Source organism: Echinops telfairi, unplaced genomic scaffold (assembly GCF_000313985.2).
Source record: "Echinops telfairi isolate 266 unplaced genomic scaffold, ASM31398v2 ScPeMD7_7424;HRSCAF=8462, whole genome shotgun sequence".
Lineage (NCBI taxonomy): Eukaryota > Metazoa > Chordata > Mammalia > Afrosoricida > Tenrecidae > Echinops > Echinops telfairi.
Window position 1 is genome coordinate 69998129 of NW_022111324.1, and position 25366 is coordinate 70023494.

Sequence of the window (25366 nt, forward strand, 5' to 3'; positions counted from 1 at the left end):
AGAGACATGAACAGATGCCTCTGAAGTTCCTGAGCGTCACGGTGTCTTTCGGGTTTCCAGTGCATCGCTTAATAACTACATGCTCCTAAACCTCTGTCATCAGTTCCTCACTTAGGAAATGAGAATAATAGTTCTTGCCCTACTTACATTTAAGGCCCACTACAGAGGTTAAAACAAATGGCGGGGAGCCTTTATCACAACAGAAAGAAGCATTCCTGGGATCTGCAGCGCATCATGATCTTTGATATGTTTGAGCTGCTGTTGTGGCAATGACGTCACTTCTCCTGGAGGGCTTCCTTCCTTGTTGCTGACCCTTTGCTTTACCAAACATGCCCTTCTCTGGTGACTGGTCTTCCCGGACCAAATTCTCCCTCCAGTGCTGGTTCCAAGACACAGCGAATATAACCCTCAGCACAGCCTGTTAGCTCAGTTCCGAAACATAGGACAAAATGAGCCTCACATGCCACTCAATGCCACTTTTCCAGATTCTTTCCAGCAGCCTAATAGCCATCCGTTTCCTCACTCACCCGACAGCAGTTACCCAAACTCTCCTGGGAGCAGCAATAGCACCTACCCCCACTCTCCCACCAGCTCAGATCCCGGAAGCCCTTTTCAGATTCCAGCTGATACACCCCCACCTGCTTACCTGCCTCCTGAAGACCCCATGGCCCAGGATGGCTCACAGCCGATGGACACAAATATGATGGCACCTTCACTGCCCTCAGAAACCAACAGAGGAGATGCTCAGGCAGTTGCTTATGAGGAACCCAAACATTGGTGCTCCATTGTCTACTATGAGCTCAACAATCGTGTGGGTGAAGCGTTCCATGCTTCCTCCACAAGCGTGCTGGTGGACGGATTCACTGATCCTTCCAACATCAAGAACCGTTTCTGTCTTGGGCTGTTATCCAATGTTAACCGGATTTCCACTATTGAAAACACGAGGCGGCACATTGGAAAAGGCGTCCATCTGTATTACGTTGGTGGAGAGGCGTATGCCGAGTGCCTCAGTGACAGTAGCATCTTTGGGCAAAGTCGGAACTGCAACTACCACCATGGATTCCATCCCACTACCGTGTGCAAGATCCCTAGTGGGTGTAGTCTGAAAATTTTCAACAACCAAGAATTCGCTCAGTTACTGGCACAGTCCGTGAACCATGGTTTCGAGACCGTCTACGAGCTCACCAAAATGTGTACAGTACTATCCGCATGAGCTTTGTGAAGGGCTGGGGAGCAGAATAGCACCGCCAGGATGTCACTAGCACCCCCTGCTGGATCGAGATACACCTCCATGGCCCCTACAGTGGCTGGATAAAGTTCTTACTCAGATGGGCTCGCCTCATAATCCCATCTCTTGTGTGTCTTAAATGGCCCCACGCTTCTGCCTCTTGAAGACTTTTGAGCCTTGCATGTACTTGAAGGATGGATGAGTCAGTCATGATTAAGAACTATCGAAGGAACCTCGATAATACTTGACCTCATGACCAACTGTTGGATTCCAACATTCAAGAGATTAAATAAAAAAAACAAAACCAGAAAAAAAAACCTTGGTAACATACTGTTGATCTTAGAACCTGTTTAGTTTACATTATAACATTCTATTGTAAAATAAACTAAAATACCGGCTTTTAGCAGGACTTTGTGTATAGTTTAGAAAGATGGCTAAGCCGGAGACAAATCCTTCTATCGGAAAACTACCCTAAGAGATTCCTTTGTGTTTGGAATGGTGAGGCCATCATTTGGCAGAGGTTAGTATTCATAGAGTAGTGCGTCTTTCTGAAGTGGGTTTTTATCAGGTGTGGAGCCCATGTTGAGTCTTTTGGCCGTGGGTTTTCATAATATTTTTAAAGCATTTGTTTAGTATTGGTTTTTGATTATTTGTTAATTTGTTGATTTTTTTTAAACAAAGGTTAACCTTGATGATCTATGTAGTAAACGTTCTAAAATTGTATTCTGATCATACTGCTGTCAAAATAATGTTAGGCATATGCTCTTTGCTAAATATGTATGTACAGAGTATTTGGGAGTTAAGAGTTGATTAGAGTAGAGGACCTAAGAGTATATGTGGGGGTTGGGCGGGAGAGGGAAAGCGGCAACTGAAAATGTAGAATATACTGTAAATTTCAGTTGGTTGCTTTAAAGAAACAAGCTGATGCCTGAATTTTGCTGTATTTGTTTATTGGAGTTTCTCTCGTACCTTTTAATAACCACCCAGCCCCCACCCCCGTTGTCTTCTGTTCCATCTCCTCAAAAGCAGTTATGCAGCTGGTTAGTTCATATAACTGTGAGCTCAAATGAGTGATTCCTGTGGTATTCCGAAATGGATTTCCCATCTCTTTCGATACCAATTATCTGGAGTGTTTAAATTTAGTAAGCCGTTTTATGGGGTTTAGTTTATATGAATTTTCAAGTGAATTATTTGCCAAACCTAGTTATTCTTAAATCTTTGCAATATTTTAAAGAACATCCCTGTGTAAATCCATTAGACTAAAACATTTTTTTGTACTATGTTTGGTTTTCTTTTTCTTCTGCTAATCTTTTATATTCACTTATGCTTTCGAACACTGAGAACTTTTATTCCAAAACTCATGGGTTTTCTCTACTGGAAATTTTAAATAAACCGGACCTTATTGCTAAAAACAAAACAAAAAAACAAACAAATGGTGTATGGATTTCTCTCTCTCTCTCTCATACACACCACACACACACACACACACACACACACACAGGCGATAACAATATTTTAATATGAAAAAGCTCCCTCATCTACTCTACTGCTTGGCTTCCGTTAGGTCCCAAACCTTTAATGAGCTGACATCATAGCGGAGGTTACATTAAGGCAAACAGTAGCCTAGATAGTGTGTTTGTGTGTGCCTGTGTGGACTTAATACAATGCAGGTGTCCCTTTGACCCAACTACTGCATGTGTTCATACAATTAAAAAAGGAATAATGACTCATTATGTAAACATGTTTTAGAAAAAAAAACTCGTTGAATACAATCACAGTGACTTCCTCACTGTTTCCACTCCATTGCTGCTTATGTGAGTAAAAACAACATGCTAAATGGAGACTCTCAGGACCCCTGGGACCAATTAATGCCACGTGACTTCCTCCCTGCCTGCCATGAAAATAACTATATTATAATGGTCTGTGATATTAATATCGGCTTTGGACAAGTCAAGCAGCGGCTCCAGAGGGAAGGAAGTGGCTTGAGCAAGAGCTGTGGAATGTGCAGCATTTGACAGAGCAGAGGCCGCCTCTTTTTATAAGCTCCATCACATAGTTAAATCAGGTGGGGGCACCGAAGGAGTGAGTGGGTTAATTAGGGTTAAAAGGCCACCAGGGGAGTTGATCTCTGATTTTGAACTCCAAGCAAATGTGGTTCTTGGGGGAAACTTTGAAATTAAATTCCTCAGAAGTAAAACCATTTCCAAAGCTTTCCTCCACCCCTGCATTTCGCCAGCTTTTTGCCCACCACAGAGGCAGGATGTATTTTGACAGCCTCTGTTTGTGTTGGAGGGTAGGCCTTGAGAGGAGGAGAGCCTGCTGCCCCACCCAAGGATGTCGTGTAGCTTGTGGAGTTTTCCAGTGCTGATGGGGGTTCAACAGCCTTGAAAAAGTACAGCATGAAGGTGGCTTCGAGGCAAGGAGGCCGAGCCTTCATCTCCCTGCCTTCGGGCACATGGTCAAAAGAGACCAGTCCCTGCAGAAGGACTTAATACACTTAGTAAAGTAAAGGGGCAGCGACAAAGAGGAAGGCCATCGAGGTGGTGGATTGACACAGTGGCTGAAATATTGGGCTCAAACACAAGAACAAATGCAAAGATGATGCAAGGTGGGTGGTGTTCCTGTTGGCTAGAGGTTGCTGTAAATCAGAATTGACCCTATGGCACCTAGCAACACACGGAGTGCAATCTAGGGCAGCGCTTCTCAACCTGGGAGTCGCGACCTCTATGGGGAGTCGAATGACCCCTTCACAGGGGTCGCCTAAGACCATATTTCTGATGGTCTTCGGAACCAAGACACGGCTCCTCTATCTGTCTCCAGGCGGGTTGGCCCACATACGGGGGTCACCACAACATGAGGAACCGCATTAAAGGGTGGCGACATTAGGAAGGTTGAGAACCACTGATCTAGGCGGATGTGAGTTACTACATCAGCAGCTTTCCGTGCAGGGTTCCTTCACATGCAATTCTAAGAATTCCAAGACTATACCCCATCTAAGTCTCTTCCCAGTATCATTCCCTAGGGGTTTTGGATGGAGTAATGTTCTAGTTCACAAAAGAAAGACTGGACTTTCTGCTCTCATAAACAGTTACAGTCTCAGAAACCCACAGGGGTCGCTATGGGTCAGCGCTGACCCGATGGCAGTGAGAATGTTCTTCTGGTTGGCTTAATTCGTTGTGGATGAGAATGCACCAGTCCGTTTTCTTGGTTGCAAATGGCGGCAGTACATTCACTCTATTCCAGGTTTGTCCCAAAGCACAACTGAGAACAAAACTTTCTTCTGAAAGCATATATTAAGGGGTACATCTAATTATCCTAGATGGCTTAAGGCAATAATCCAGACCCACTTCCTAGACAGTGGCTAATAGTGTAACTAGATGGTTAGAGACCTGGATGGAATAATAATGAAGAATTGGTGAGGGGGAAGTTTAAGGAAGAAGCTAGGTAAGTGTAGAATGAGGCCATTCTCACTGCCATCCAGTTGATGCTGACTCATAGCGACCCTCTAGGACAGGGTAAAACTACTTTCTTTGAGTTTCTGAGACGAGAAAGAAAGTGGGAGTAGAAAGTTCAAAGCCCATCTTTCTCCCACGGAGCAACTGGTGGCTTTGGACTGCCGACCTTATGGACCACAGCCAATGCACAACCACTATGCCACCAGAGTTCCCCCTCTCACTGTACTTCTCTGAAAATGTTCATTAGGTAAACTTAACTTAAAACTTTAAACATTGTATGGCATCCTCACTCTACATCTATTTCGTTATATCGTCATTTTGAGTCTTTTAAGAATATTTTTTCCTGATATTTGGAAAAGATATTTAAGTTTAGTCCTAACATAAGAATTTTCCATTGAAATTAACTTTTGAAATGATGGAAACAAATGGATTTGAGGAAAGGTTATAAATATAAATGAGAAGCTCTAGATTGTCTCTGATTAAGGAAATGCCTTTACTGAGAAAGAAGGCAGTGGTTGATGGCTGAAGAATTAATTGGTATAACCATATATCTCACTATCCAGAAGCAACTGGCCTTACCAAAAGAGGAAATGACCTATGGCTATTAGTTGATAGCAGCATCTTGTCAATTTGAGTGCTATTCTGCAGGAGAGATTTTTATTTAGAATTAATAGTGCTAGAACACACAGATTCAAGAACCTCTGGGAAGTAAGATGGGTGAAGAGGCACTCACAATTACTATCTAATTACTATCTAATGACCAGCTATCATTTTTTCCCTTTCCATTCCTGAGCTCTGTAGGTCTAAGGATTTTAGTACGCAGTAGGAAATTGCTTACAGCCAAAGAAGCCCTAATAAGTATAGAAACTAGGGAGTGTAAATAAATACTTGGGCACTGCAGTGCAGGGAAGTTCTTGATACAGCTTGTCTAACCCTAGTTTTTATGACTCTCACCGAACTGAGTAGAGCCATACAGATTGAGTACATGCAGGAGCTCTAATGCAGGAACTGGTCAACTTTGCCATCCTATTCATCACCCACTCAATGCCATCCAGTTGATACCTACAGGGTATAACTGCCCATTGAGGGTTTCAGAGGCTGTATCTGTGTGTGAGTGTAGAAAGCCCTTGCTTTTGCCATCCTGCTGGACTTAAAACAAGCTATTTCAGAAGACAGAATGGGTGGCAATGCTGCCAATCAGAAAGAAGAGCCATTGTCTCCCTTCACCCACCTTTCTGTTGTTCTTCCTCCTGGGAGGGAAGACAGCGACTGATATATGAAAACAATAATTTATAATTTATCAAGGGTTCATGAGGGAGGGAGGGTGGGGGAAGGAGGGGGAAAATGAGGAGCTGATATCAAGGGCTCAAGTTAAAAGAAATGCTTTGAAAATGATGATGGCAACATGTGTACCAATGTGCTTGACACAATGGATGGATGAATGGATTGTGATATGAGCTGTAAGAGCTCCCAATAAAAATATTCAATTTTTTTTTAAAAAAGAAAAAGAAAGAAGAACCAGGAGCAGAGTATATCCTTTAAACCTTAAGGTCTCCACGCCCTGAGACTCCTCAAACAGCAGCAGCAGCAGAACCGAGAGGCAGAGAACAAGCCAGAGCAGTCGGCTCCCTGGCCTACAGAATGAAGGACACCAGGAGATACTCCTTACGGCTGGTGGAGTGGGGCAACTTCAGGACCTGGATTGGGGAAGCTCGGTTGGCAGATTCACAGAACTAGAGCCTAAGCCCATTGGGCTGAGGTTTATGCCTTTGGGCACTTTATCAGTAGTGCTAAAATACCTTTGTAACACTTGCCTGGAAGGGGAAGAGGCCACTTAGCTGAGGAGCTCAGGAACAGAGAAAGACATGATTAAAAAGAGGTGCCTCTGAGTGGAAGGGCAGTATTCTGTGACCTGTTAAATTCCCTAATAAGCCACATAACCATGTATATGGTCTGTGAGCTCTGTGCTGTCATTGCCATGAAGTATCAAACCGAGCAGAGAGGAGAAATGGCTGCTGGGATGGCATCACAATTAGTTAAAAGTTTGGAGGGTGGAGGCATATATGATTTTGCCTCCAGAGAATCAGCCTTTGACCGATGTTGAGTGTGATTCTCCTCCTTGTAAAGGTAGAGGATGTCAGATGTTGCCTCCAAGCCATTGGAGGCATGAAGAAAGTCTCATGATATCAAGAGAAATACAATAAATAATAAACGAATGAATGAATATGGAGGACCATTGATGGAAATCAACTAAAACTCACTGCTGTCGGGTCTATTGCAACTCATAGGAGTCTTGATAGCATAGTTGTTATGCAAGCTTCTGTAAGGTCAGCAGTTCAAAACCACCAGCCACTTTTTAGGAGAAAGATGAGGTTTTCTGCTCCCATTTACAGTCTAGGAAACACAAAGGGAAATTCTACTCTGTCCTATAAGGTAACTATGAGTTGGAATTGACTTCATCATGGTGAGTTTGGTTTTTGGCTTTGTCCTTACTATTTAGTCTTCAGTTGTAGACATTCAGGATGATTTGTAACAGGAAGAAAAGCACAAGGGCTAGGGATCTTGGACTGGACAGAATAAATTTAAAAAAATTTTTTTTAATTACTATGTTATTTCTTTGGGGAAAGAGGGAGTACAACTTTGGTGTTATAAGATGGATTACTTGTATTGTATAAGAATATTTTCAGGTGTGTAAATTTGGGAGGGAATGCTTATGAGAGATAGCTCAACCAAAAGGATAGATTGTAGTAGATGTGGCTACACAGAATCTGATCATTCTTCTTATTAGGAAGAAGTTTTAAGGTAGGTGGAAGAGTGCAATCCCATTTTATGATAGGAAAACAAAGGAGGCAGATGTTACATTTCTCTGCTTTCTGACCTCAGTATGACCCCCACCGACTTGGCCCATCATATTCAGAATCCTACTTTGAATCTAGGGGGCAGGTAAGAGGTGATTGATAGTGGCAGAAAGAACCCAGCAGAAAGTCCTGAGTTGGATCAGTTAGTGCCCAGTGGGAATGTAGTGATCATAGGAACAGTAGATATGTTTAAACGGGTGACATTTTAACCAACGGTTTCAGTGCTGTGATCTCAGCCGTGTTCTTGGCTACCTACCCAAGCTTCCTTAATTCTCCTCTGTGTTCTGGGTCAGTAAGGTCTTCCAGCCTTAGTTTTGATTCAGGAGCCATCCCATATCCTCCCAATAAATGTATTTCTCATGTTAGACGCCCAGAGTCCGTTCCTGTTGTTTGTTACCAAGAATGTTGAGTGGTACAATGAATGCCTCAAGAGGCTATTGATGCCATTGAATAACCTTGCTGCAGGTCTATTTCATGAAATTGACAGACACATGATAGCATTAGGAGTGCTCCCTGTCCTGATACACCAAAGTCCCATTACTCCTGTGATTCCTATCGCAGTGGCTTTCCCTATTTCTCTTTCTGTGAGAGTCTTTTCTCTTGGAAAGCTTCTTTCTTTATGGGACAACCTGAGGCAAACCTTACTTGGAAGTAAGTAAAATTGACCTTTGAAATTCATCTCACCTTTTGTGTGGCGACTGATTTGATGAACAGTATGCACTAGGGGGTAACTATTGGATTGCTGACCATCAGGTCTGTGGTTCAAATGCACCAGTCACTCTTAAGGAAAAAGTTGAAGGTATCTGCCTGCATAAAAATGTACAGACTCAGTAACCCTAAACACAATTGCTAAGCATTGGAATAAAGGCAGTAAGTTGGTTGGGTTGGTATCTTGATTTAGGGTGAGTTCTATACCCATTTGCTTGAAAGGTTCTAATTTGGCTTACTGTTTTATATAATGCAATGCCACTTTTTTGAGTTGGCGCACCAATATAAGTGGGGGTACCCACCCCTCCACCCCCAAATACAAAGCTATGTATTTAAAGTTGTTGTTGTTTTTACAAAACTACCTTTTCACCTTCAAAGTACTCTCAATTACACTTAAAGTGTTTATCAAATTTGTGATTCCATTCATGGAATCATTTTTCAAACTCATCTGTTTCGATGGCTGACAGCACCTCCCTTGTTTTTTCTTCACCGCTTCTAAGCCATCAAATTACTGTCCTTCCATGCCCCTCTTCATTCACAGAAACAAAAAGAAGTCACATGGATCAAGCTCAGGTGAATCAGGTGCACAGGGCAAGAAAATATGCTGGGTTTTTTGCCCAAACTGGCTCACTGAGATGGCTGTGTGAACATGTGCATTTTCATGGAGGCAAAACTAGTCCCCCACCTACCACAAATCAGGCCTTTTTTTTTTTTTTTGTCACAAGTTGTTATGCAATCTTTTCAGAACCTCTAAATATAAAGCTTGATTAACAGTCTGATCTGGTGGAATGAACTCCAAATGCACTATTCCCTTCACATCAAAAAAAACAAATGAGCATCATTTCGGTCTTTTATTTCAGATAATGGGGAGGTGATGATTGTGTCTTCCACTGGCTTGATTGATGTTTTTGCTTTTGGAGTTGTAAGAATAGTACCGTATCTTGTCAGCAATAATGACCGTGGGGAAAAAAAGTCTGGGTTGGATTTGGAGCTGTTCTTTCAAAGCAAGGCATGTTTCCACTCGACGCTCTTTTTCCTGGTCAGTCAGAATCTGAGGCACACATTTTGCAGTGACCCTTACTATTCCCAAATCTTTCATTAAAATTCACTGAACTGAGCTCCAAGATAACTCTTCCATCTCTCCAATGGTCTGCCATCAATGTTTGAGCACAAGTGCAAGAGTTTTGTCCACATTTTTGTCCATTTGGGAAGTTGATGGAAGTCCACAATGAGGTTTGTCCTCAATAGACATTTCACCCTTTTTGACATGAGAAAACCACTAATACACTTGAGTTTTCCCCTAGTGCTGTCCATGTAAGCTGTGCTCAACATCACGACAGTCTCGGTGGCATTTTTCCCAAGCAGGAAACAAAATTTCACAGCTGCACACTATTCTCTTAAATTGGCCATCATAAAAAACGAGGTTTGAGCGAAACTGCTTTTACGAAAAAATTCACTGTGAGCAGCGAGAACCTTTCCAGGTGATGCCACTGGATGCCCTAACTCAGATCTAGTTGCTTCATACTCCCCTAGCAGGAAAAAGGTGTACTATCAAATCTCTGCTCAGCATAGCCCCTGTATTCCAATTTTCTCCCTCCATCTCCTTGTGATATTAGACATTGGACATTTAATCTCCTTGATGGTTTTTACTCTGAAACATTTAAATTTCCCAATAAAAATATAAGAAATTTGGGAGCTTTGGCTATAGAGCTACAGTTTTAGATCTACAGCGATCTACTCAATGATAAAATAAGCTCAGATCTCTTGAACTGAAAGCACAGGTGGAGAATATAGGAAATGCAAATTATTTTAGCTGAAAAAACTATCCTTCATTTAAATTTCATTCAACAATATTTGTTGAGAATTTATTACAAACCAGGCATTATCCTAGTTATGAAGAATTTAGATATGAACACAAAACAAAATGCCTGAATCCATGAACTTGTATTTCTTTGGGGGGGAATATAATAAATTAAAAAGGAGTGCATATACAATGGTGGTATGTGCTATGGAAAGAAATAAGGTTGATGGTTGTAGGTGGTGTTGATGGCTTATTTAGCTTATTAAGGAGTTGTCATAGCAAGGGTTGGGGTGGGGAAGGGCCACATAGAGGGGTGAGGGAGATAAGAGGGAAATGATGTCAAGAAGTCCAGGAAGGAAAAGTCTGTTTGGAGATTGATTATGGAAGAAATTATAGAATTATCTTTGACATGATTGAACTGTGGCATGATGTGACATGGGTATTAATTTCCAAGTTTATAGCAAAAAAAGTTTTGGGCTCACACTAAATAAAAGCTCCAACGTAAGAACAGTTAGTGCTGCCAACAATGAGACTGGGGAGGGTATTAGAAGTTTTGCTTGGATATCAGTTCATTGCACTATCATTTGACCTTGTCCTCAGTGCAGTTTTGTGCCTGATCATGGGATCTCCCTTTACTCTCAAGGATCACAACCTTTCAATGTCTGTTGTCCAATGGCCAATAACAATTGTCTGTATATTTCCCCAGTTTTATGTTGGCCTATGGTGTGTAGTTTAGTCTCCTATGAGTTATTTTTTCATTGCCAGAAGCAAAGGAATCTGCTTCTTAAACAGATTTCTCATTCACGTTTGTGATTTGAATATAGTTGGTCCGTGGAGATATTGTCTTAGCTCTGACCATAGACAGTCTAGTCTCTCCTCTTTTTAAAGTAGGAAATTTTATTTTCTAGGTCTTACAATTCTTTTCAACTGGATCATCATTGAACCATCCTAGCTCGTCTTGAGTCATCCCTCAGGCTGCAGATGCCGATGCTTGAGCGATGGGTTTCTTGCTCCTTGTCTTCCAGTAACTCCTGGGCCACAAATGCAAACTAGTTTATTTTCTTTTCTTCTCCTCTGTATAGGTAACAAGCGGTACAAAATCCATTTTTTTCTTTTCTTCCTTCCTCACATAGTAAAAGAGCAATATTCAATCAACTAAAGGGTCTATTAAATCCTAACTGAAAGCAATGGTTACTTGCTGTGTTGTTCATAATCAGAGAGGCATTTTGGACTTATGTCAGCCCCATATTTAATGGAATGAGATACTGCCTATGCCTAGATATCTTCATAATCGCTGAGCTGTTTGTGTCCATGGTTGTCAATGCGTCTCATTGAAGATATTTCTCATTCATATTGGTTCCCTTTTTGCAAACAAATTATGCATCTCCAATGATAAGTCTCTCCTGATGTGAGAAAGTTTTGAATAATATTTTATAGGTTTTTCATAGGCTAGTTTTTAGAAGGAGACCTTTCTTCCTGGTTTAGCTTACCCTGCAAGCTCTGCTCAAGTCTTCCTGCCTTGAGTGATGTTGCTTGAAGCTGAAATGCTGGTAGCAACAAGGCAACACCCGAACCCCTGCCGTACAACGGACTAGCTAAGAAAGCTGCTCCGGTGCCAATTCTGGGGCCCAAGTTTCTCAAACTTAAGCAAAACAAAATCATCCCACTGTGTTTCAATGAAGAATACGTGATTCAAAGATATTCAGGGATATACCCTAGCTTACACAAAAACCCTGGATGCCCAAAGACCCTGAAGGTCTTTTCCAGTGCATACACTTACCAGAATTAATCTCTCAGCTTGGTCAGTCACTCAACAGGGTTGCTGGGATTAGGAAGAAGTTAGAGAAGTTTTAGTTTGTCTTTTTTGGTAACAGTGGCATGTGTGCGTGTGTGTGTGTGTGTGTGTGTGTGTGTGTGTGTGTGTGTTCTGGGAGGAGGAAGGTATGGTGTAGGAGAGAAGGAACGAGAACGGACACTGCTGTTTGGGTAGACAGGAACTCCAGGCTTTCTCAGAGGTGTAATGGCTACATTTTGGGCTGTTGACCAAAAGGTCAACCGTTCAAAGCCACCAGCTGCTCCGTGAGAGAGAGATGAGGCTTTCTATTCCTGTAAAGATTTACATTCTCAAAAACTCACAGGGGCAGTTCTACTTTGTTCTGTGGAGTCGCTATGAGTTAGAATCAACTTGATGGCAGTGAGTTCTTTATTCAGGATGGTGAAGAGATACTGCCAGGACTGGTCCTGTCTAGGACTTTCCAACAAGTAGAACTTCGTCATCCTTGAAGGCTAAGAAGTTGACTGCAACCAGCCCTTTGTTTCACATCTCTGACTTGGCCCATTTTCCTGCTCAGGGCCCAGAAGAACATTTTTTTCCCCACTCGAGCTTTTGGCTGGGTTGGCAGTAAACAGAAAATCCCCAATTCAGACATGCACAGGTTTCTGGGCCATCTGAGGACCCCTGCCCCTTCTCCTTTTATACAGGGTTCAAGCTTTGCTAGTTCTTGACTGCGGGGCTTTTCCCAGAAAGCCAACTTCAGACACTGATGCAGAAGCCACGACTGAAGGAGACTCACTGCCTCTGCTACTGGCTCCTTAAAGATACTCAGGGCTCAACCCCTCTGTGATGAAATGCAGGGTCCCCTGAGAAACAATGCACCCAGGCACCCCGGAGGGGAGCACACATGTACCCCTGCGCTACATTCTCCCTGCTTGTAATGCAGCTTGTTATAACCACAGAGAAATCCTATGGGGAACTCCTCGGCAGGGCGACTTTGATGGTTTTCTCAGGCTCGCGGAGCAGACTGACAAATCGACTTTCAAGTGAAAGGTCAGTGCCGAGAACAGAAGGGCTGGAGCATCTGGATTCACAATTAAAACGCCCGCAGAGCACAGTGTGCAGCGCCGGCGTCTCCTGGTGCAGGGCATGCTGTCGGAGGGACGCCTTTGGCAGCTGTTTCTCACTCTGGACCAGGATTGGAGAAAATAAAAATTCCTTGTAGTTGCATGTGCGCGTGTGTCTGTGCTGCGCACACCCGCAGTTGCCTGTGGGTGTTTCCAGAGACACCTTGCTGTTTGGCAAAAGCCAGCACAGCTTGTTGCTCACTCCGTTCTGCCCTGTCATTGACCTTCAGAATGGCCCGCCCAAGACCACAGAAATCTGGCCGGGCATCACGGTGCCAGCCTGACCAAGCTGCTGCTGAGAGAGCTAGAGATCCGAGTTGAATCATTCTTTAAAAAGTGTAAAAGGCTGGACCCAGATACCTGCGACAGAAAAATGTGCTTGCTCTTCCAGCTTGCCCTTTTCTTTCTTTCTTGGTCATAAGAGAATGTGATGTTCCCAGTCTCCAAAGTACTTCCATACCAAAGGCTATATACACAGAGGAAACAGGAAGTTCCCAAGTACCCAGGGCCCTCAGAGCATCAGAGAGCCTGTCTAGATTAGGGGTGCAGGAAGCCCACAACTCTGCTTTCCCCTGGTGCTTTATCTGCTACCACTGGCTTTTGGGTTCTTACTGATAAAATTAAGCAGAGATGATAAAAACTCTGCCACATCACCACACCACTCACTAGCGCTTGTTTACTTTACTTCCCTCTGCGAGGCAGTCAGCCCCCTCCATCCCCTCACAGGAGGCTGCAGGGGGCCTTTCAAACCTTATGTTGAAGGCTCAGATGCAAAGTCTCTGCAGTTGAGTCTCTTCATCCCCCTGTACCACACCAGGCCTGGCAGGTGGTTCCACTTTGGGGGAGGGGGGGCACTTAGGAAGGGATATTTATAGCTCACCCTTCCCCTTCTTTCTCCTCCCAGGAAACAGTCCCCAGAATGAAATTAAGCTGGTGGTGGGAAGTGTTAGAGAAGGCGGTTACACGTGAGGGACAAATCCAAGCCTGGAGTAGGGATGGTCTTGAGTGAAAGTACCAGCCCTTCCCTGCAGGCCCTGAGCTCTGCACCGCTGGAGAGGGGCAGTGTCCGTCCTGGAGAGGTTCTGCGTTTAAAGCCACCCTGGCAGGATCTCTGAGTTGTTGCCTGCATCAAAAATTGTCACTCCCTGGGAAATGATTAGATCAGGGTAGAGCACACAGAATAGACGGCGTGACCGTGGCGAATATTATTTTCTATAGATTGTCCACCTGCTGCTTTTGGGAGGATACATTGTGATTTCAGCTTTATAGGGACCTCTATGAGAAAAACAAGAATCATTATTATGGTGCTATTACCGATGGCCTTTTAGGAGCCCTGGCGGTATAATGGTTCCATGCTGGGCTCTGTCCTATAGGACTGCTGTGGGTTGGAATCCACAACACAGCAATGGCCTGGTGTTGGTAAAATAGTTGTAAGTAATACTTGAATACTTACCAATGTCAGGTCAGACACACTGCTTTTTGTTTTATTAACAGCAACTCCATAAGATTTGTACTTTGATTATTTCCATTGTATAGGCGTGGAGACAATATTAGTGACTTTCTGGGCTTCACTGGCTTGGCTCAGGCTTGCTTGACTCTAATAGGTATTTTGATCTTGGAAATGAAGGTGCAATGAATACATTTTATTCAATCATTTAGTAGATGGGTAAATTTCATCTCAAAATTATAAGATAAGCTACAGAAAATTGCATGTCTTCTTATTGTTCTCTGGTGTTTTCTGTTTCTCTTACACGTAACCCCTCAGTGTCCTAGGAATGAAATCTCTTACATGAACTAGGGCCCTATCTGCAGAGGGCCCTGGTGCTTTGCTATCGCTGTTTAATGGTATACATGCTCTCGAGCATGCTGGAGTAAGTAGCAAACTACATGCTGGGTTATAGCCAGAACCCTGGAGAGTAAACACATTGGTCATTCAACTTACCATGTTCCCTGAAACATGGAGGCCTAGTTTTAGACATGAATAACAGTAACAGTGAAGGAGCCGCTTGCTCAATGACTGAGGTACAGACCCAGGTTGTGTGAAGACATATGGAATATGTACAGTTTTAAAGCATGTCTTTCCCTGGACACTTAGAGATGCTGCAATGTTTTTGTTGTTAATGTTCTTTGTTGTTGTTGTTATGGTTGTTTTTAATTTTAAAAGAAAACTGGACCCTTTTGCTGTAAGTCAGGCTGGACTCACAGCGATCTCACTGGGTACTTCCTAGGGTTTTCAGTAGCTGAATTTCAGGAAGTTGAAAACCAGGTCTTTTGACTGATGCACTCATATGTACATTGGAACCTCCAAACTTTGGAGTAGCAGCCAAATATGTCAAATATCTGTGCCACCAAGGAATTCTATCAAGAAAACAAATAAAAAACTTTGCCATTGAGTTGACTCCCACTCCTAGGGATTCCCACTCACAGGACAGAGAGCTCCTCCCTAGCGTTTCTGAGACTGAATCTTTCAGGGGCAGACTGTTTCATCTTTTTCTCTCAGTGTGTCTGGTGGGTTTGAACTGCTGACCTTGTCGATAATAGCCCAATGCATAATCCACTATGTCTCCAGGACTCCTTCGTATAAAGGAAACACAAATAAACCTACATCCTAAGAGTCCTATACAGGGTTCTGAGATTGTACATCTCTATGGACTCCAACAGCCTCATTTTTCTCCCTTGGAGTGGCTGATGGGTTTGTACTGCTGACTTTTGGGTTAGAAAAAGGAGTACAAAAGAACATGCCCAAGTCTCATCATTCCTTACTCTCTTCCGGCTCTACCTTCCCCTCCAATCCAGAAGCAAACATCTCCCCTGCCTTTTTGAACTTTTCAGATAAGCAGAATATGCAAAAAATTCTAAATTCCAAATTCAGAGTTCTCCTTTGCATTCTCAGCATGAAATTGGCATGCGGTATCATTTCTTTCTTTTCTATTTATATTCAGTGTATTAGTATAGCTGGGCAGGACAAGTGGATACTGACATTGATTTTCTCTCCTTTAACGCTATGAAATGAAGAGCACTGGGGTTGGGGGCAGCAGAAGCTCTACAGATGACTCTGTATGGCTGCTATAACCAGACATTAACAAAACAGGACTTCTTCCCACGTGCTGAGACAGCTTTCAAATCTCTCGGTCTTCTTGGTCTTTCTGTTAATTTCTGCTAGAAAGAGGTATACTGGACAAGTTCTTATTTGTGAGTCTTGGTAAAATGATAAAATTTTACTTAGTCTGCCTGAGCGTGTGTAAAGAACCAGAAGGACCAGATGCAGACATTTACTGATGAGCTAGATGCCCAAGACCTCCAATGTCATCACGTTTTAGAATCACCAAGTATTTCAGGAGATCCTCTGAAGCATCCTCTTTTCTCTATGTAGCTAAGGTGCATTATCACCAATTTTAAGATGAGGCAACTGAATCCCAGGTACCTACAGGAAAATAACTTGAGAACGGCTGGAAAGATCTTACGGGGTTCCAATCTTGAACTCAGACTTCTATTATCTAGGCTGTGAGTTTTTCCCTAGTCCCAGATGGAAAAATCTTTAGCAGCTTAGATGGTGTGATGCCACGCCAGTAGTTGTAAATGTGAACCGTCCAGTGTGGTAGATTTTGACGAAGCACTCAGTTCTCCACCCCTCCCTGTAGTCATAGAGTTTGCCATATATATTATGTATCCATGTAGCTCTTCTCATTCAGAAGCAGAGGCTGCTTACTTTACCTTGTCCTTGATCTGGATCTGGAGCTTGCTTGGGCAAATAGCAATGGTGCTAGGTGGCAGTTCCAAGCTCATGCCCCAAGAGGCTGTGTGTGCTTTTATTTCTTCTTCCATCACACTAGGTTGCTGAAGAATGACAAGTGAACTGAGTCAAATGAAATTGTCTCCATTTCCCCACCTGAACTCGCCCGAGATCAGTCAATAGGCAACTGGCCTTCATGGCTGTGAACAGTCCAATGGACAGAAGAGTTGTCCCCTTCACATCAGCATAAGATGCTAACCTTCTAATTTATGTGCTTCAGTGCTTGTTTATATGAAGCATTATTATGGCAATAGTTGACTGATCCACTAAGAAAAGTATACTGTCACCAGATCTTTTTCACCTTTCAAAATAATGATTTTATTTACTTGTATATTAGTAATTTATTTTGGTGCTTCCCAGTAGGCATTCAAGTCTGGACTTGTCTTAGTATTTTCAGTTGACCAGAGAGAGGTGTGATTGTTATTTCTCAATACTATGGTAGCCTTTGAAAACCAGTTTTCTGGAAGCATGGTTCCATACTTTGGAATCTCTTTGTTTCCATTAGAGTTTAGTGAGGATGAAAAGTAGATATTTTTTGTGTACTTATTGATATTTTTGAAGTCTAATGTCCGTTTTGCTTGGGTGGTCTCTTTAGTTTCCTATTGAGACACAGGAAAACGAATAGATTTTCCTTATATAAGACAGTTTTTAGTTTTTGCCTTGTTTTGTTTTTGAGGACTCACTAAGTATAGCTCAGTGAGCAGTTATTATAGCTTTTGACATATATAGAGGGAGTCTTGCAAAAGTATTAATAAGAATAGTTATGCATGATTTATAATAGAATTAGCCTCATTACTTTAGAATTGCTCAAATATCTATAAAAATAATTTAAAAACAAAATATTTTTACTATGCAGGAACAAAGGGTAGATCTAACACATCATTGACCTATTAATGGAAGTCCTTTAGTTAATTCTGTAAAGAAGGATTTTTGAGCAGTTATCAGATACATAATTGAGGACACAAACTTTCCCTGTAAACACAATAAGGTTGTCGGATAATTTGAGGGGATCAGGCTAAGAAAATGTCAGAGAGTTTCTGTCCATATTTTGGATTAGATTACATGGGATCCCTCCTCTACAAATACCTAGGAATGCAGACTAAATTTAGTAAATGGTGTATTAAATTCAGAGTTCAGTATGGAAAAGAATGGGAGTTTTCTGGAATATTAAACAATAGTGGAAACAATTGAAAAAGATAGAAAGCATGGAAGATATTGCTTTGGGTACCTTAGTTGTAGTGAGTAGATTGATCTTCTGATCCAAGGCCCTTGGTTTTAAAGTCTATATAGGATAAATATGCACCTGCACACACTCACAGACACACAGACACACACACACAAACGGATAACCATCAGCACTAGCACCACCAGCAGCAGCAATAAAAGCAGATATATCTCCCTTAAAAAAAAAAAAAAAAGGAAACCTGTGCTTAGGCAGAATTGAAACTCAGTTTTCACCACACATGTTGTCCAGGTTTATCAAGACCACTATTAACATAAAATATGTCCTGGGACAATAATATTCTTAGAGTGACTGTAGAAGATAAAAACCTATTCAGAGGGTGATACTCTCAATTTATCCTACATGAGACTTCCAGAATAGATCCTCATGTAGATCAGCCCACAATAAAACTTAACAAAGCATATGATATAATAATTCACCATGAGCAAGAACCAGATGACAAATACTGAGGATTAGGCTACCAAAATTTTCAGATAGCAAAACTATCTTACAAGGGTTATAAAACAAGTATAGTGTACATTATAGAAGACACAAAAAAAGAAATAATTTAAAATCAAAGATGTACAAAGCATCATCATAATAGGCATATGTGAAAGGAAAACAAATACAAATTCTAGAAATTTTTTAAAAAATCATTAAAAATTATCAGTCACTAGATTCAACAGAGGATTAGATATTGCTGGTGAGAGAAAGGATGGATTAGAGGCTAGATTTGACAATATTTCCTAGGAGGCAACGCATGGAAAGAAAGTAGATTGGAATGCAATTCTACACACACACACACACACACACACACACACACACACACACACGCACACACGCACATGAGAGACAGAGAGAGAGAGAGAGCAAGAGGGAGAGAGAAAGCAAGAGAGGGAGCGAGAACAACATTACAGAGATCACATTTAAAAAGCCCAGAAATGTTCAAGTTAATTAATAGAAGAATCTTAGAAGCAATTTATGTGAGGTAAATCTCACTTAAATATGTCACAGTGAAACATCATGGAATATCTTAATGTCATCAGGGAAGAAAAGGAGATTGCCTATAAAGATAGGACAAATAGGCTGACGGCTAACACTTCATAAGCATCAATGGAAGTCAGAAAGACATGAGATGACATCTTCAAAAACTAGGAACAAAAATTCCTTAATCTACAACTGTAAATCGCCCTACATTTTCATTTCTAGGTGCAATACATGAAAGCATTTTACCATATAGGTGATGGTGATATGCGAGGGGGCGTGGAGGTGGACTATTTTCATGGTGTTAGAAGATGATAGTAAGATTAAAGCCTTTATAGTTGGAATTGCTCCAGAACACACAGATCTTGCTCTAGATCTCAGACAAGACGTCTCTGGGCAAAAATCTGCACCAAGAACAACGACATGCAAGGAAATCAAGCAACACTTTGTTATGAGGTGGAATTTAGGCCTAAACCCCAAGTCAGGTTTCTAATCAGAAAATGAGACCACCTGAAAAGACTCTTGTTAGTTTATGCTAGTTCGTCCAAAATAATCTCAAACCAAAAATGTACCGCCTGCTTCATTTAGCTCACACCTTTCCTTTAAGGTCTATCTCCGAAACACTCAGCGCTCTCTCTCTCTCTTTCAAAGATGGAGCTAAAAGAGTCAAGCAAGAGAAATCATCCCTAGGCATCCCTACCTCACACTGGTACTCTCACAAGGTGTGGGGGGAGGGGGGGGTGTGTGGGGGGGGTAACAGACCGAAAGAGGAGGAGCCCACACGAGAAGGAAGGGACTATAACTCTGTTGGCTGATTGTAAAAGAGATAGGGTGATCCTGATTGGTCTTTCTTTTTTTATTTAAAATAGGTCTTTAATTTAATTTCTTCTGTGCCTATCACCAAATCTGGCAGAAAGAAAATAAATAACAAATATTTGTTGACTGGATTCATGGAAAAACAAAAGTCTTTAAAGGACAAGCAGCAGGGGGGTCTGATTAGTTATTTCAGAGAAGGGAAAATGTGGGAGATTTTCACTAGGTTTTAGTTTGACACAGCTGGACTTTGGGTAGGACATCTACCGCGTGGACGGTTGCTCAGAGAGCGAGGCTGGAAAAATAGAAGGGGTTGTTGCTATGCGGTGGTGGAACAGTCAGGGACCACAGGAGCTGCAGACGCAAATAGATTAATTAAAGGCTTTAGGCCTCATCAAAAAGGCCTTGAACTTTATATGAGCATTGTAGCCAAAGTAGTTTCCAAAGGGTGGGTCTCAGTGACTCTTTCACCTCAATATTTAAGGAGCATCATCTCCCACGGTTTACAGCTGCTTACAGCAACTGGATGCATTTCAAGGAAAAAACGACTCATTCTAGAATCCCTGCAGGCAAAGAGCTTCATGTTAATGAGAGCAATAGTTTGGTGTGATTTATCTGATGTTAGCATATCACCAAGCCCTTTGCGAGGCATATGATGCCAGTATTAGAAGGAATAATGATAATAACCTCGCTAAATTTCAATTACCCGCCGTAATGCTGTAAATCTCCCAAGAGTAATTTATTTTTGGCTTTGGAAGACACTGCGGGATGTTGTCGTTGTTTGGCAGCAACAGATTTATCTTCCCCATCATGTTTGGCCTCATCTATTATTGAAGTGCTTTCTGCATTCCCGGAGCATGCAAAGGGAAGTGGAGGGGGTGGCGGGGAGGCCAGAACACATGAGCTGGCAATTAGAAATCAGCATCATAGAATAATAGGTTTAATATTTTCAAAGCACTTTACAGTTTATCTCATTTTATGTTTGTCGCAACATGAATGCCAAATGATGGGAGTTAAGTAACTCCCCAATAACTTCTACCAATTTCCAAATCAGTAACCATTCCAAGGAAAGGCAGGATATTTGCTTTAAAACACAGCTGCAAGACAAAATCTCTGGCCTTCTCCTTTCAACTGCATCCACGCTCCCTCCTCTTGATAACTGACTTGCCTTCAAGTCCTAGAGTCTTCAGCCTTCTGCTCCTTTAGGTGGGACTATGCAGTTCTCCTCTCAAGAGAGGGAGGATGCCACCCCCCTTCTCTGCTTTTACCCGTGATTTATTGTCACAGCATTGGTAAGCTGCAAATCATTGACTTCAACAGACCTGCAAATTTCTCCTTCTGCTCATCTGCCACCATGATGAGGACATGTCCTCGGATGAGGTGTCAGTACAGAGCGAGTTATAAAACGTCAGGAATGCAGAACGTCAGGAGGGAAGGAAGGACAGACTAGCAAGACACAGCTGAAAACGGCTCCTTAGGAGGCCATGGCAGGAGCCCCAGGAGGCGCTGTGAGCATGGCTGGTCACCATAAGGAAGGCAGACGTGATTTGAAGGATTTGCTGATAGATTCTCAAGGATATTGCATTTTTGTAAAAATCATCCCTAATCTAGCTGGTCAAAAAAAAAGCATCTCCTCGCTGTCCCATTTTCAGTCTCTCACTAGGCATTATCTTTCATATTGTTCTTCATTGCTTTGGCTATTGGCGTGTCTTTTTTCCTTTCTGCGAATTGCTTATTGCATATTGCTTACAGTATATTGCGTATGCTTTACATTTTTTTCTATTTGGGGGTTGTCCTGTAATTGATTCATGAGGCCTCTTTGTCCACAGAGATAGTAACTCAAGTACATTCATTTACTTAAACATGTATAATCTTGAGACAGTAACTCAAGCACTTTCATTTACATGAACATATGTAATCTGTACATAGAAATATAAAAATTCTTATGTATTTCTCACTTTGCCTTAGGAGTTTTATCTTTGTATTCCACAGTAACATATTATCTTGCTTTTAATATGGACAAATTTTATTACGTTTTGTAGTTTCCAAATGATGCTATCTGTGTTTACTAAAGTCTTCTCCATAAAAATTATGAAATTGTTCAAAATTTTTCCTAGTGATTTTATGTTGCATTTTTTCACATATTTGGCCCTTTTAAAATTTACATTGGAGTCATGAATGAGTTGGGATACAGTTTAATTTATTTTATTACTTACTAACAGCTTGGTCCTCCATTATGTAAAGTACACATCATGATTTTTGCACTGATTTGAAATACCTACTTTGTTATACAATAAATTTATTCATTCTTGGTACCCAGTTATATTCTTACCCTCAAATTTGACTGTTTCATAGTCACTTTATAGTTAATCTTGTGTCTATTGGGGTAAGTATATCCCCATGAATCTCCTGTTTTAGAAGTTGCCTTTAGCGATGTCTGCGTGTTCATTCTTACAGCAAAATTTAGAATGGTTGTCCAAGTTGCAAACTTTGTTGTTCAGACTTTGATTGGGATTGCTGAATCTTAGAAATGTCTGTCTCGATTTGTTTAGGGAAAAATGTACCTGTTAAAATTGTTTGATAAGTGTTATGCTTGCGCTGGAAACCACAAGCAGCTTGCAAGAGGCTGCTAACCTCCAGGTGGTGATGAGAACCCGTGCAGTTGCTCTGTGGAATACAAGCCCAGCAAGCTACTTCCATGTGGATTGCAACCAAGAAAGCCCCACAGAGGAGTGACACTCTAACACATGGGTCACCATGAGTCAGGAGTCCACTAGATGGCCACTAAGAGCAACAACAAGACAACATTATTGCTACTATCAACAGTAATACGTTGCATTCTGGGGAATTTCCTCATTATAGTCTTGTCTTCTCTCTGCCAGACACACACACACACACACACACACACACACACACACACACACACACGGATTTGCAGGGCACTTTCTCCTGAACTTAAGCTTTCTTCTTTTATTCACTCGCATTATCTGTTCCCCAGAGTATCCGTTCTAAATCTTAATTCCCAGAAGGAGACTGTACATAAAAAGCACCAGATTGGCCTTCCCCAGCTGTAGCCCTGCAGCTCATCGTGGGACTGCATAGGGAACAAGCCACCAGGCGCTGTTTTCCAGTCTGAAACTTATTTCATGTGAACACACTTTTGTTTTACAACACACTTTCCAAGTTTATGGGCTTCTTGCTTGAGCCGCTTGTTCCAATTGCATCTACTATTTCATCAAATACGGTCAAGAAACCATGAGAATGAATTGCTGTTCCCTGCGAGCAGACACAGCCAGGTCGCTGTAAGATGGCTTTCCTTTTCAGCCCTTCTGAATTGTAATACGTTTCAGAGGCCAAATTCTTCAGGGAAGCATTATGACTATTTAAGGTCTCCAAACTTTATGCTTCAATACGAAAGGCCTAAGGGTGAGGATTTTAAATGGACGAAGTGGAGAAATTTGCACTTCCTTAAGCAAACATATAGCATTTCCTTCCATGTGTCAGAAATGAAAACAAAAAATACAAACTAATTTGTCATGAAATTTTCCCTTTTATAATTCCCTCTTCGGTGCTTTTTCAACCTAACAAGTCATATTTTCTCTTCTCTTGTGTCAGGTTTATAGCTTTGCTGGTCACAGTTTCAATAACCATGATGGACGATCTTCGGTTCTATATATCATGTACACGTACTCCGCTTAAAAGTATCTTTATGTTCACAGCTTGCTTTTTGTCACCTGCACAATCCCTCCACCCCACCACATACGCATATGGAGTTATATTATATGCACGGAGAGCTTTGGGGAAAGCTCAGATTTAGGGACATTAAGTAAGCAGAAGAGGATAGCTGCTTATTTGGGCTGAGCCTGACCTCACTATGAAATGAGAAAAATTGTCATGTTTACGACTCAGGGCAAGTCAATAATATATTGGCATTCACATGTGGAAATGCATTTACTGCCCAACATGGGGCTGCAGCTTTGTTTTTCTCTCAAGCGGTCGTTGGCACCTAAGTAGGAATTGCTTGTCTTCTTTTTGTCCCTTTCTTTCTTGTTCTTCCTTCCTTTTTTTCTTTCCTTACTTCCTTGTGCTCTTCCTCTCCTTCCTCTATTTCTTCCTTCATCCCCCCTTCTTCTTTTCTTTCTTCATACTTACTCTCCACTCCCACCCACCCCACCCCCTTTTTCCTTTCCTGAGCCCTGAGTAAACTTTGTGGGATTTATAGCATTTATGTGTAGCATAAAAAGGATTTCTCCCCAGATAACTAAAAATATTATTCCCTTTACCCTCCTACTTTCTACCCTGTCTTTGCCTGGCCCATGCTTCAATATACATGCCCAGTCACACATTGAAAAACAAAACAAAAAACCTATATGGTTGGATAAATGTTATTTGCAGCGAATGCCTAAAACTATGGTCCTATTGAGTTCTTTGGAACCTGAAGTACCATTTGCTTTTCTTGCTATAATGCCTTATTAAACCTCTGTAAATTACAGAAGAGAGGAAGGTTATGTGGGATCTGATTTACTGTGGGGAATACTGAGAAGGGAAAATAGATACATATCACTACAGTCATTGAGAATTAAAAAAACCCTAGGAAACACCTTACCACGAACGTCGTCATGATTTTTACATTCGGTCAGGTACAGATCCATGGTTCCCAGGCTATAAGCCTTCATTTTCCTTATGTCTATTTTTGTAATGGCCCCATTCAAATAGAACCTGAATCAGGAAACAACATAGAACATCTCTCCACCTCTGCCCTTCGCCCCAATGTGTTCTTGAAATTAGATTTCTCTTCCTCCTTTTCCTAGTCTGTACTTGTGGGGTGCTGGGCCATCACCCCACCTCCCTCAACCACATCTTTCGCCTCCTCCTCGTTTTTGGATTAACATTGTTTGGATTGTGTAGGCTGTTCTATGACTGACCACCCTCCTCCTCCTCTAACCCAGCATCCCAGTGGTCAATGGACCGTCAAGAAAGAGCAAGAGGCCCTGGGAAGGACCCCAGCCATGGCAAATCGTCTCTGCTGGCTGTTCTCACTCTTGATTTTGCTAACCAAATACAAAGCTTATGAAAGGGGTCAGGGCAGCCATCAGAATCCGAGCAGACTTTAGCGAACAGCAGAAGAAACCACCAATTAAAAATCATTAGTTTCTTAATTTGCTTGGCCCTATGTGATTCTAAAGAGCAAGTAGGGATGGCTTTTCCACTTTTTATCTGGAGATTGAACACACTGAAGTTTTTAAAGCACAGAACTGCTTGGGCGCCAGGTGGCTGTTGCAAACGGTCAAGTCGATGAGGACTTGTAGTGACCCTTCAGGGCCCTTAAAGGGGTTTCACGGCTGCGACTCCGTAAGGGAAAGAGATCGCCAAGCCCTTTCTCCCACAGAGCAGTCTGCGTCTTCCAAGTGCTCAGCGTTCCGCCGGCCCTTGAGCACTTAACCACTGTGCCACCAGAGATCTCTTCTCATAGGTTACTTCCTGTCATAACATTTCATGTGTCTGTTTTTGTTGCGTTCAAGGAGAGAATTATAATTTTCTTACTACCTGATTTTCACTTTAGGTTGTCATCTGGCCATTTCCCCCCCAGTGCATGTGAGGAA

General features: G+C 41.9%; 1 pseudogene; it reads left to right on the forward strand.

Annotated features, from left to right (window-relative positions):
• Window positions 1-352: 352 nt before the first annotated feature.
• On the forward strand, window positions 353-1367 carry LOC101644003 (annotated as a pseudogene).
• Window positions 1368-25366: the final 23999 nt, after the last annotated feature.